The sequence below is a fragment of the Canis lupus genome, chromosome 36 (genome assembly GCF_003254725.2).
Source record: "Canis lupus dingo isolate Sandy chromosome 36, ASM325472v2, whole genome shotgun sequence".
In the NCBI taxonomy this organism is placed as follows: domain Eukaryota; kingdom Metazoa; phylum Chordata; class Mammalia; order Carnivora; family Canidae; genus Canis; species Canis lupus.
Window position 1 is genome coordinate 24150261 of NC_064278.1, and position 13125 is coordinate 24163385.

Here is a 13125-nt window from a genome sequence, read left to right on the forward strand (position 1 = left end):
CTCTTAGAATTGGGCTTGTGATCTTAGATCTAAAGCAAAGGTGAGCGAAACATTTTCTGTAAAAGGGCCATATAGTAAGCATTTTGGCCTTTGGGGCCAGAAATGGCCTCCACTGCATAATCTTTGTGTTTCGTTTATTTCCAGTGATTTAAAAATGTGAAAGTATTCTTAGCTTACATGCAGTACAAAACAGGCTTCAGGCCAGATGTGTCCCGTAAGCCATAGTGTGCTGATTCCTGATCTAAAAGGTTTCTGTCCTCTGCACTTATCTCTTGCTTCCTATTGACACATGGGCAAAAAACAGGTGAGTGCCTTCAATCCGAGAGGCAGTGACATTAGCTAGTGCTTGTGGTTTTGGATTACAGCTGAGGCAATAGACTAAGCCATTTGGTAAAGAAAATTTTGCCATAATAACCCAAATTCTGCTTTTATTTTACTGGTCACATGAGTATATAAAATGGCTTTCCTCTTAATTGGATTAATCTATATGTTATAGGGACTTGAAGAAGTAGGTATAAGAGTTGAGATTTTATCACCACCTCATGATGTATATCCATTCGAAGGTTATTCCACCCTGTTTCATCTTTGAGACTCTGATATTGCTTCAGCAATATGGGTTTCGAGAATGCAGGACCCTCAAAGAGGGATGTGACTCTGCATCTTTGGGGAGCAATCAGCGTCAGCCTGGCTCCCATCCCATCCTTTAATCGCCTTGCAGGTAGCAGGCACAGTTAAGGGTCAATCCTGAAGTCTATCCATGTCCTGCTCCTCCAACCTGCCAGGGGTCTTATTCTATCAAATAATCACCTCTTCAGAAGCAAAGCTCAGTGATCTAATAATTGGGAAAGCAGAAAGGCAAGAGAAATCTTAATCCCCTGCCAATATCTAATCACTCTGATCTTCTAAATGATTCTTCTTTATGATTGCAAAACCTGTTTATTGTTGGATGTACATATGAACTGGCAGTTCATCCTACAGTGATGATATAAATAGCTGAAACTTATTAAATTCCATGTACCAGCTACTTTGCTTTGTGCTTTTTGTGTATTATCTCATTGTCTCCGCAGGGGCCTCCCTATTACATGGTCAGTGTTCTTATCCCCACTTTACATATCGGTAAACTAAGGTTCAGAGAGATAAAGCAATTAACTCAAAAATCTAGCAAGTAGCAGTGCTTGGATTTTGGCACAGCCTGCAGGACCCCAGCGACAGTCTATTCCCCACTATACTATACTGCATGTGTAATGAAGGATAGTGCCTTTTGTCACTCTGATGCCTTACCTGAGGGATTTTATGGCATTTTATAATGACTTTCAGATATCATGAAATTTTAAAAATTAGGCAAAAAAAAAAAAAAAAAAAAAAAAAACCCAACCTGGAATATTTAAATAATATTTTGATAGTTTTGAGCAAATAAGTATATGAATTATCTTACTTTTTTGGAGGTTAATTGGTTAATTTTATTTAAGTTACAGAAATATTCAAAGTATGTAATATAGAACTGAATTACTGTTGGATTAAAATGTCCTTTACTGTGTCATTAATAATGTTTCTCATATCCTTTAATTCTGAAAAAAACTGAATGTTTTCATGAAGCATTCCTACCTTGTTATATGTATCACCTTACAAAAGACAACAAAAATAGCAGAGACCAAGTTATTTGGAAAGAATTCAGACTGATGCTAAAAAAATTGAGAGTCTGAATTAAATATGGTGAAATTCAATAAGAACAAATTCAAGGCAGTACACTCAGAACTGATTCATTCTCCCACAAATATAAAATGGGGCTGTATTCTGAATAACAGTATATGATAAAAGACTTAAGAAGGACAGCAAACCATGTTTTGAATCATAATATATCGATTCTAATCATATAGACTCTTCCAATGAGGATACATTGATACAAGCAGAAATATTTTCTTAATCTTAGGTGTTCAAAACTCCAGAGGAAGAAATATGGTAATGAGTTGATAACCATGACTATAAAGCATAAATAGAGCCTTACTGTATATAAGCTATTTTGCTTTATAATTAATATAGATTTATCTCATTTGATTATTACAAAAACCCTACATTATCTTCATATTTGGGGATAAGTAAACTAAAGCTTAGAGAAATGCATGGGTACCTTGGCTAAAATATGATTATCTAAAGGAACTGCATTGAAATCATGATGGTGTTGTCTTCTTTAGTGATGCCATAGTATGAATTTTTAACCATTAAAATATGACTGTGTTAAAGGGTAAACTGAGGCATATTAAAATTTTTAAGTTTATTTGAGCAAAGAATTGATTGGTATTGAACAGTGCCAAACCAGAAGTAGTTAGAAGTGTTCCATCAGCAAAAGCTAAGGGAAAGACATTTATAGACAAGAGATGGAAGCAAAGCAAGGAAATGATTTGATTGGCTATGTTTTAAGAGGTTGCCTTATTTCGGAAAGCTTAGTTGGCTATTTGTGATAGGTCATCCTTAGGTTTTAATTCCTTATCTTTGAGACATTTCAAGCTTAGCTTTTGGTTCGCTGACATAGGCTACTGAGGCATTAAAACCACCTCAGTCTAATGGCCTCTTTGTTTAAGTAATTTAACAATTGTTACGCATATATGAAATGAACACACCAAAGATTCATTAAGTGATTAAGGTGTGATTTAATAAGGAAGTAAAGCATTTTTAAAAACTAGGTATTTATAAGCATGTAAAAGGAATTTTTAAAGAAGACTTCTAGGGTAGCTATAGAGAAATTTTAAAAATTGTTAAAAAAAAAAAAAAAAGCAACCCATAACTTGGGAGCCTAGGTGACTCAGTCAGCTAAGCATCTCACTCTTAGTTTCAGCTCAGGTCATGATTTTGAGGTCCTGAGATGGAGCCTCCCGCCAGGCTTCACACTCAGCATGGAGTCTGCTTGAGACTCTCTCCCTCTTTCTCTTTTCCTCCCCCTTTAGCGCTCCCCCCTCAGATGTATGTGCCACCTCAAATAAATAAATAAATAAATACATACATACATACATAAAATATTTAAAACAAAATCATAACTTTTGGAGTTATCTTTTGTACTAAACAATTTATCTGCATTTCTACCAGACAGGATCTACAAATTAACATGTAACTTCACCAAGTCATTGTCCTTAAACAATAGCAGGCAATAGTCAAACAAAAGGGCATTCCTTAGGCACTAAAATAATTTTTGGGTCTACAGTGTGATTACCTGTCTTGGTTTTCTAAGAACTCAGGGGTTTCCCAGACATTGGGCTCTCAGAGCTAAAACCAGGAACGTTCTGGGCAGGACATTGGGTCTCACCAACAGTGCCCCAGTGTAACATTGAAAGTACATGCCGCATCCTCTTGACCTTATGCCAAGGTCAGTGAGATTGCAATAATGGCATTATCTTGTTCAAACAAACCTTGTTTAACTTTACAGTGACTTAAACAAGTGACTTTAAGTCAATAAAGGACTTTAAACCTTGAGAAAGATTGAAATAGACATTTTGGGGATTTACCTTATTTTGCATTGTACCTACACACACACACACACACACACACACACACACCCTTTCTTTTTAGTTATTTATTAAAATGCTACTGCCCAGGTTAGCAAGATCTGTAAGAAGTGCTATCCGAGGTTTCTAACAGCACCTGAGCAAAGTCTGAATTTTGTATCCAGTGAGGTGCAATACACATCTCTTAGTTACCCACGTGATGTCCAGCCTCTCATACTTTATGTTCATCTGCCTGCAAAGTTTACATGTTTTATAGTGATCACCTATGATTTACTTACTATCCTGAGTTTAGTGGGAAGAAGTGACCCAAGCTAAACTAATGTGACTTTTCAGGGATTTTTTGTTTTGTTTTGTTTTGTTTTTTTAAGAATAGAGGAGGAAAGCCTATGAGAACTTATCTAAAGCCAACAAATTCTGGAATATTTGCAGTTATTAAACTTCTGATTATCTATTTTTCCTATGCATTTTCTCCCCCACCAACTCTACCACTCCTGCCACATATTCAAATGTCCTCAGTGTTAGGCTTCTCTTAATGTCATCCTGGAAATTTGATGCTTCATAGGGAAGTCTTGAGCAATAAATGGGTAATGACTGTGGGAGGAACAAGGCAGATGGGCCCACTGAGAGCAGTTCAGCTTCACAGAACCCGAAGACCTTAGGATGGTAAGAATTATAGCTGAGAGTTCCTGAGGCCCCTCGGGAGGTAGAAGTGCCCTGTAAGGGCTGAGAGTTGGCCAACTGGAAGAGGCCCAGCTATGTTGGCTCACTCTGAAATTCAGAAATTCTTCTCTCCTTTCCGCCAAACTTCTATACACCAGTGTTCTGGTTAATGGGCCTGCCTCTAACAGATACTACTCCTGATGGAGGGCCATCTTTGTTCATCCATTTTTACTTGAGCCTACTCATTGCCATCTCACTTCCATATCCCAAAGTGCTCATCAAACATTTCTTCCAAGTCCTCTCAGCAATTTTTCTGAGTATAGATATAGTAATATAAATATCCATCTCACTGCATAATACAATTTGAATCAAATTACAGGATGTCACCAGTTCTTGACAGAGCAGTGCAAAAAAGTAGAAGAAGAATAAGGGAAGGTAGAAGGAATTTAAATAAAAAAAAAAAAAAAAAAAACCCACCTTGCTAATATCCTTCAGTTGGAGAGTGAAGATGAACAAGGGCGGGCTGAGGATAGAGATAGGTATTCCCTTCTGCTGTTATTGTTGAGGATCACAAATAACAACAACAACAACAACAACAGGTGTCCATGTAGGAATAATAAACTCAAAAATAAGAATCTGAGGCATCTCTGCAATTTAAATTCTTTTTTAAAGTTTTTATTTATTTATTCATGAGAGACACAGAGAGAGAGGCAGAGACATAGGCAGAGGGAGAAGCAGGCTCCATGCAGGGAGCCCGGCGTGGGACTCGATTCTAGGACTCTGGGATCACTTCCTGAGCTGAAGGCAGACACTTAATCACTGAGCCACCCAGGCATCCCTCCAATTCAAATTCTTACCAACTTATCAGTCTATTCCAAATTCCAGGAAATAAAAATCTGAAAAGCACCCAGATCAAATTTAAAGGGAATCCTCACTATGGCTGAGCTAGTTCCCAGTTTTGGGGGAATTTGAAGGAAAGATATATGAAGATACAGTCTCTAACCACAGACCAGAGAACAGAACACAGACCATAGTGTCTATAATGAAGCCTACAGCCCAGTGTCCAAGAGGTGGAGCCAAAGATTACCTGGTCAAAATGGAAAAGAATCCTCCCCAGACTATTTTTTGGCTCACAGCACTTTTTAGAACGCAACCTCAGTTCCTGATCACTTTCCCAGTCTACCCTCTTTCTACACACTTGGTGTTTAGGGTTACAAATTCTGAATGTATGTAGGATAAGATGGCATAATGTCTAATCTAATCCTTCCAAGGGCAAGAACCACATAGTGGAGGGAAAACAGCCTGTACTGTGTCTGGAGTCAAGCTATGATAGAGTTGGGGTTAGGTCTGGGAAAGGTGGGTCCTGAAGGACCTTCCTACTCTTTTCAAGAGTACCAGTCTCAGAATTTTATTTCTTTCATTGCAATTACCAACCTGGCTAGCCTTGCAGTGTAGACCTCTAAATCAGGGAGAGGTAAGTTGTCAGACCTAGTTGTTGGTACCCTTGTGACTTGTGGGGTTTTTTTCTGCCTTTTTAGGAATGTTCTGAGGAAATTGAGCACAGATGCCAGGGATTACTAGACAAATGTCATTAGTTGGCTTTAAGTGGCGTGATATTGTCACTTGATATTATTTGCCCATTAAATATCTTTACACAGGCCAGGAAAATTGCATGTTATGCTTACATCAATCTTTGTTACTAAGACCAGTGTTTTTCTTTATTTTTTTCTGGTAGCCTCTAATTAGGAGAGAAATCTATAAATAAATTGTTTTAATTAAATTTTTTAAATGCCACCTTGAAGAAAAACGTTAATTGGATAATTTTTGTCTTCAAAGCTTCACTTGCTATTATAAAGAAAACACAAATGAGAAGAAAAAATGTGGATCTAATGAGTAGAAATACTATTTAGACTAATCTTAGAAAGTCACAGCATGAGTGGGGGATATTGATTTCAAATTTAAATTTGTTTCTACTTATTTTTCCCAAGTAGGTCCACATTGTGAGTGTCCTTTGTACATGTCAGTAGGTCTTCTTTTGAGGCCCTATGCCTTTGCTTCTTTTGGTTTTTCCCGGTTGGAATCCCATCTTATATCAACTGACCAGATCTTGGCCCTCGTTTAGTGCCTAACTCCACCTTCCAAACCTCCAGAGAGCCTTCTCAATTGAAACTCATTGTTGCTATTATTTTTGTTCCATGATGATTATTTAATTTATATTACTTCACCTCTCCCTCTTATATTGCATATATACTCAAGGTATACATGCACAACACACACAGAATTTCCACCAAATATAGGAAATATGTCCTGGAAAAAGAACCAGTTCTTTGATATACTTAAATTCCTAAAAATATCCCTTAATACAATGTATTATTTTTTCTGGATTTGTAGAATAATGAGTTCAAAATAAATAGACTTTCCAGATAACTTGAGTTTCTATTCCTGTAAGATCTAAGTTAGAAAAACGGTTGAAAATAGAGAGATGATAGGCATGTCCAAGGATGTGACTTAATTGGGCTAGATGCTGGCTATTTTACTAATTCCCCTCCTTTCCTGGATTGAAGGTCACCTTTACCTTAAGTTATTTACTTGAGCTCATGGTTTTATTCTTAAAGCAGAGTTGAGGAGACTCATGGGACATGAGACCAGATTGCAATTCACAGATTTTCAGTTGAGCATGATGCTTGTAGCAAAACTGAAAAAACTCAGAAGTAGGAATGTGGTAGTGTACAGGAAAAGAAATCAAGCTAGATAACAATTCAACCCAAAAAAGGTGGATGAATAAATTACAGTAAATCTTACATCTATCTGAGATTTCTCCTGGATAACCTGGTTTGGGTTTTCATTATTTTCTTTTACCTTGTAAGTTCCAAAATCTCAGGGACAAATTTTAATTTGTCTCCAAATACTGAGTATAAGCATAATTATTCTAGATTTAGGAATCAGAATATTTGTGTTAGAATCCTAGCTCTACAACTTAAGGGCTGTGCGTCTTTAGATAATTCATTCAACTTATTTGACTTTCAATTTCTTATTTGTAAAATAGGCCTCCTAAAATTGGGAGGATCTTACAAAATAATATGAGAAAATACCTTGAAAACAAACTTCTGTGCAGGTATGAAGACTCTTATTACATACTTTTTAAAAAAGATTTATTTATTTACTTGAGAGAGAGTGTGAACAGTGAGAGCGGCAGAGGGGGAGAGAAAACCTCAGGCAGACCCCATTCCAAGCATGGAGCCCATCAGGGGGCTTAATCTCACAAACCTGAGATCATGACCTGAGCCAAAACCAAGAGTCAGACATTCAACAGACTGAGCCACCCAGGCATCTCTGTTATGTATTTTTAAAATTTAATATGGATGTTTCGTTGTTACCTCAAATTTAGCAAGTCTGAAAGCCCATTTAATAGTTTACCACCCAGAATAGGTTATTTTCCCTTACATTTTAATGCTATCAGTTTTCCATTGTTGTCTTACCCAAGTATTATTAAAAACAAAAAAAAACAAAAACAAAGAAAATAATAATAAAAAAATAAAAAGAAATAAAAAGAAATAAAACCAAAAAACACCTCAGGGTTATTTTTTAATCCTTCCCATCTTGAAATGTTCCCTAAATCCTGCATATTCCTTCTTTACAGCCCTGAAGTTGTGGATCCCTTTCCATTTTTACCATTTCAGTATCTCTGTTTGTCTAGGATATTTCCTCATGCTCTTTTCATGCGCTGTTCAGCTCATCTACCTTAGCCACTGCTCTTATACCATCTTATCTCTGTTTATGGATTCTTTCAGGAGTTCTTGCATTTAATATATAGTTTTCTTACCAAGTCTTATGACCAGCCACAATAATGCCCTTCCTTAACTTTTCAGAATATTCACCGTATGGATCCTCAGGGCCTCCAGATATTTCTTTCAGTCTAGAATAACATGGAGAGTGAGTCATGGTGGTATAAGGAAGGGTTGGGCTCAGGACCTGAGGCAACTGAAATGACTATGTCAGGAGTGGTAAGATGGCAGCACAAAACAGAGCTTCCTAAGTTTACCTGTGTTTTGCCTATTTTCTATTTTGTTCATATTTAGAAATAGTCTAAATAGCTTTAATTTATTAAAAAATGTTTTGGTTCTGGGATGCCTGGGTGGCTCAGTTGGGGTGTCCAACTCTTGATTTCAACACAGATCATGATCTCAGGCTCATGAGATAAAGCCCTTGTGTTAGGCTCCATGCTGGACTTAAAGCCTGTTTAATAAGATTCTGTCACCCTCTCTCTGCCCTTTTCCCCTGTTCGTTCTCTCTCTCAAAAAATAAAATAAAAATAATAGTAGTAATAATTTTGGTTCTAACCAAAATAGTAGACTTAGATCCAAAAATAATACAGGAACTTACATACAGAGGGTTAAAACTCATCTAAATTAAGTAATGATAGTTTTCAATACAAGGGTCCTTATAAAAAAAAAATCCAGGGGCAGCCTGGGTGGCTCAGCGGTTTAGTGCCTGCCTCTGGCCCAGGGCATGATCCTGGAGACTTGAGATCGAGTCCCATGTCGGGCTTCCTGCATGGACCCTGCTTCTCCCTCTGCCTGTGTCTCTGCCCCCACCCCCTGTAGGTTTCTCATAAATAAATAAATAAAATATTAAAAAAAAATCCAGTCTCCAAACACACACATACACACACACACACACACACACACACACAGCCTTTTAACATGAGAATCTTATTTTATTTCTCTGAGTTCTGCTAAAAATAATACTCAGCAGCATCATTGTAGCATAATAAGTCCTAATTTTTAGAGTGCTAACCATTGCCAATTTGCACCAAAAAGAGAAGACTTATAGTTGATTAAAAAATTAAATAGTTGCAATATAAATTTGATTTTATCACAAACAACGATTTAGTCCCTGTCATGCAATGTTTCATCTTTTGTTAAATACCTCATTGAACTCTATCTTGTTTTTGTTGGCGGTGGTGGGAGTAAAGCATATTGTCCTACTATTTAATACAGACAAGTCATTGTTAAAGATACCTCAGTCCAGCCTGCCAAACTGATTCCTGGATTATGTCAAGTCTACCTCAGAGATGGTTCCAAAATAAGGGCTACCTGTCTAGAGATAGGCCAAAAGAATGCCTGTAAAGCATAAATGAGTTTCTCAGACAACCACTATTCCACTTTCAGCTTATGAAGGTCTCAAAGTTTTTCACAGGCATGATGATTATTGACTGAAAATTTTCCAAAGCAAGAACAATCAATAGTCCAAGGGCACCTAAAATTGTCCCCAACCCCTCCATTGGAATGAAAAAGTACCTAATTAAGATATCATAATGTATTTTCACTAAATCTCATGCCTAATTTAAAGGTCTTGCTGGTAACAAGTTCTATTCTGAACTACTGGGTAGTTCCACACCTGGCTCCACACCTGGCTGAGATGGAGATAGTAAATATAGTCAGGCCTCAGGAGTGGACGCTGCAAGAGATGTCGCTTTCTTCGGTTACCTTTGAGTCACACAGGAAGACACAGAGCACACAGTGTGACTAGGACCTGGAACTTAGTGACAAAACATAAATTATGTGCTGTAGATCTCTAAGTGGTTGTTCATAACCATTGAAAAACAATTGATTCAAGGGGGTTTGCAGTTATGAGTCACCAGAGTTGGGGAAGGGGCTCAGTGGATCTTAAAGTTACATTCAGCACTATTTATTTGATGCCAAAATGTAATTGAACATTGTTTATTGTAACATTATGAAGCTAAGCAAAATATTATCTCCAGGTTCTTCTTTGCCCCTATGAATAAAATTCAATTCTCTTCTTTCTTGTCTCCTTCCATCTCTTTTTTCTTTTTCCTTTTTTTCGAAGTATAGATAGTAGGGCGTCCTGGCCACGAGTTGTTTGCAAAAGTATATTGTCTAGGAAATGCCCTGGATCGTAGATTGCTTACAGGTGTTCATACAGCTTGTCCACAGTTGGCTTATTCATCAGGCCTTCAAGAAATGATACAGGATGTTGGTGTGACGCATTCTTTCCTCCTCCATTGTTTTGTGTGTTTGTGTGTGTCTGCTTTATCGATGAAAAGGATAGATTACTTCTGGGTTTCAAATCATCAATGTAATGCTTGCAGGCATTTATATATTTCAAAGCATGGGCCAATAGCCAAGGAAAGTATTCCCTGTTATGATGTTACTGCTTAACAGTAAACCACTGTTAGTCTCTCTAAATCCCTGGGTGGTACTAGGATTAAGTCAGCACACCTTAGCTGTGGGGAATACATTTAGATGGAGTTTTATTAGATTTCAGTCCCTTATTTCGCACCGATTCTAAGGGGAAGCAAATACACAGAAAGGATATTGCTTTTCAGTACATCATTTTGAGTCCTCAGGGTGGGCTTCCCCTCAACTGCTTGAGAATATAAATTTGTCACAAGAGTGCCCCAAATCACTACTGGTTGGACTAGTTTCTTCTGTAGGAACCCAATACTGACTAGGGGCACCAGTTCCTGATTAAGTGGATTGAGAGCTCCTTGAGGAAGAAAAAGAATATGTCTTTCTCAAATGCTGTTATCCCTTAACTCCCACAACAGTGTTCTGCATACAGTAAGGGCCTACCAAATGCACCTGTAAGGATAACTGTGTTAGCTTTTCAGAAGACAGTAACAGCATTCTGTGGCTTCTGTCTTTTGCAATTTTTTTTCTCCCTAAACACTAATCACTTGCAAAACCATGACCAAGTAAAAATCTGAGTACCAGTCTAGTAAACAGGGTGGTCTGTGTGGCTGCTGGTGAGAATTTGTCTCAGTGCTCATTAGAGACTTCGGAAGACACCACCTCTTTACTGCTTTGTCCTTGTTGTTGTCATTTGGTTTGTGACACGTAGAATTTCCCTTACGGCTTCATCTAAAGTTTATTTGGCAATGATGGTAGTGCTTCTGCATACTGTAAATTCTTATAAACATCTGTTATGTGGCTAATTTTATTTTAGACCACAGCAAATCCTTGAATAGAATAATAGTTTAAAAATAGTGGTACTTTATCCTCTAAGCCAATTAAATATTTTGTGTATATTTGTGCTAGGTTGGGGAGTCAGAGAAAACAAGGAAAGAAAGAGGTGGCTAAAATTCCAACCCAGGCCACCCAAGATGATGAGTTCATTGCAGCGGGAACTCATCAGGCCACGGTTTGTATGACTGCTAAGGAAGACGAGGGGTAGGCAAAAGCATGAGTTTGGAAATCAAAAGATCTCTGTCCTCTTTTCAATGAGCAGTGCAATTTGGAGAAATCATCAAACTTCCCTGTGCCCCCATGTTCTCCTTTTAAAACACGTTCTCAGTTATAACACAACAATTTTTCTGAGTATACTTTCTCCTTCACAAAGCACTGAAGTAGCTAGTAAAGCATTCCCCTGTGCAGCACTTGAGACAAGAAAGTATGTTCATAGACGAATCTCTTTAATTTTTTGTTGTATTCATCTGTAGGATGACACATCTCAGCAACCTCAAAGGCAGAAGGTGGAAAAATACAGCGCAGAGATGAGCAGGCTCTTTAGTCAGGCTCATGGCAAATGCAGCATGCCAAGGCTAGCACATTAGAAGACTTCTAGAATTTGTGAGCATTTGTGAGCATTGAAGCTCTTTATCTGATTTTAAATCTGAAACCTTCTATTTTATTATTTTGGCAAGCGGAAGCATTTGCACTCTAGATAAATAAAAAGGTACCAAGTGTCCTTTTCACTGCCAGATTGGCTGTGCTATAGAAAGAGGAGAAATATGTCTTTATGTCTGTTTTATCTGTTGCTGTGATCATCTCACACTGAAGATGATGTGACATGATCATAAACAATATTATCTGGATGATTTGCCATACTTTGTTGAGCTGCATTTAAAAATATGGATATTTTCTCCATTTGTTTAAGTCTCTTTCCTTTGAAAACTACAACAAATAATGTTTTTATTAAGAAAAAAGACAGATCTTAAAATGTTAGTCATTTTTAACCACTCATGCAGAAGAAACATCTCAAATTCCTATCAAGGTGGAAAACAATTTAACTTCCTCTTGTTACACAAATAAAAATAATAATCATGGAACCTAGGAAAGGTATAACGGTTTCTGATAAATTTTTCACAGAAGAAAAGTGAAATCATCAGTGTAATACTGATAATACCTGCTTAGACTTCAGAAATAAATTTACCAAAAAAAAAAAAAAAAACGTTCTTTTGGGGGCACCTGGGTGGCTCAGTTGGTTAAGCATCTGCCTGGGTCATGCCTTGATCTCAGGGTCCTGGGATTAAGCCCCATGTGTGATCCCTGCTCAGAGAGGAGTCTGCTTCTTTCTCTCTCTCTCTACCTCCACTCCCCACCCACTTGTGCTCACAATCTCTCTCAAATAAATTAATAAATCTTTTTTTAAAAACATAATTTTTAAACTTCTTTTTCCCTAAATTTATTGTAGGTGATATTTTTGGTTATATTAAATTTTTTTTTCATGGTTTTCAGAGTGCCCATCTCTTGTGAGACTCAAAAAACTCTTTGTTTTTTTTTTTTCAAAAGTTTTATTGGCCCTAAAAAAGATGCTTACATTTTGGTAGAAGATATTGTAGGGGCAGAAAAGCTTTTCTTTCTTCCCTTCCAGGTTCTGTGGCTAGTTTAATGATTAAATCATGTAAGATAGGACAACAGGAGTAAAACAAACAGAAGTTTAATACCATGTCTACCTCCTGTATACACGGCAGAGACCCAGGAAGACCATAAGTCTCTGAGATGGCTGAAGCCATCTTAAATATCATCTTCACTAAAGACAAAGGGTGTTGAGGATGGGGTTGTCTTATGCAAGGTCACTAGAAAAACACAGCAAATGTAAGGTTGTTACGCAGATTTAAGTCATTGCCTTCTCCTCTGATAAGTTTCTAGAAGCACCAAGTTTCTTGCGCACCTAAGGTCATATAACATTGCGTGTTAACTGTACCAGCATTAAAATAAAAGAT